This window comes from Octopus bimaculoides, chromosome 14 (genome assembly GCF_001194135.2).
Source record: "Octopus bimaculoides isolate UCB-OBI-ISO-001 chromosome 14, ASM119413v2, whole genome shotgun sequence".
Classification (NCBI taxonomy): domain Eukaryota; kingdom Metazoa; phylum Mollusca; class Cephalopoda; order Octopoda; family Octopodidae; genus Octopus; species Octopus bimaculoides.
Genome location: NC_068994.1, coordinates 37,848,173 through 37,849,106, shown reverse-complemented (window position 1 = coordinate 37,849,106; position 934 = coordinate 37,848,173). Strand labels below are relative to the sequence as shown.

Genomic DNA, 934 nt, shown 5'->3' with positions numbered 1-934 from the left:
GCAAGTGACCTGATCTGAGATCATGTGCTGGAACAAAAACAATAGCAGCATGGACGGTGTTTATAAGCCGTCACACAAAAGCCGTTAGATTCACTTCAACACTTAGATTTAATTTGCCAAAATATTTTCATCGCTTTGAAACTCCGACGAAAATATTTTGGCAAATTAAATTTAAATGTTGAAATGAATCTAATGGTTTTTGTGTGTTTCTTAAATGGCTTATAAACACCTTCCATGCTGCAATTGTATATATATATAAATATAGTTGAAATTTACAGAAAGACAAAAGATGAAGACAGGTGTATAAACAATAAGCAGGTGTATTAGTTTGACACTCGGTAAGGTGAGAAAGTCTTTGAGATTTTGAGCCTACACTCTTCAACAGAAAGGAACACAAGGAAATAAACAGAGAGAGAATTAAAAAATAAAGAGAGATTAAAAAAACTTCGGAAGTTAGTGGTCAATCATGGTGACTGGTTGGACAAAGGTAGTTAGACAGGAGAGCTAGGAAGAGGGAGAGATAATAAAGTACTGGTGATCCCAAACTGAAGGTGCATGTGCGTGTGTGTATGTGGGTGTGTGTAAGTGCATGCGTATGGATAGGGGCTGGTGACTTTGACACGTGAATGTGTGTGTAAGCGTGTGTGTCTGTAATGTGTGGGTGTGTGGATGATGGCGTGGGTGCTGGGAAGTGGTCAGTGCTAGTGTGTGCAAAGTGATGTGGGGTGGTGTGATGTGGGGTGTGGTGTGGTGGTGTGTGGTTGAGGTGTGGGTTTGTGGTGAGGATGTGGGGGTGGGGTGAGGAGGTGAAGGAAGGGGTGGAGTAAGTGGGAGTAGGATTTGTAGGGGTAGGGTGGACGAAGGAGTATCAATGAAGGGAGAAGGTGGGTAGGAGTGAAGAGTAGCAGTAGGTGTCAGATGAAGAGAGGAGAGG

At 42.6% G+C, this 934-nt stretch overlaps 1 protein-coding gene across 3 annotated transcripts in view; it reads left to right on the top strand.

Annotated features, from left to right (window-relative positions):
- Nucleotides 1-934, top strand: part of LOC106875856 (protocadherin-18) — a 45,516-nt gene that overhangs the window by 25,713 nt on the left and 18,869 nt on the right. The gene's annotated exons all lie outside the window — the stretch shown is intronic.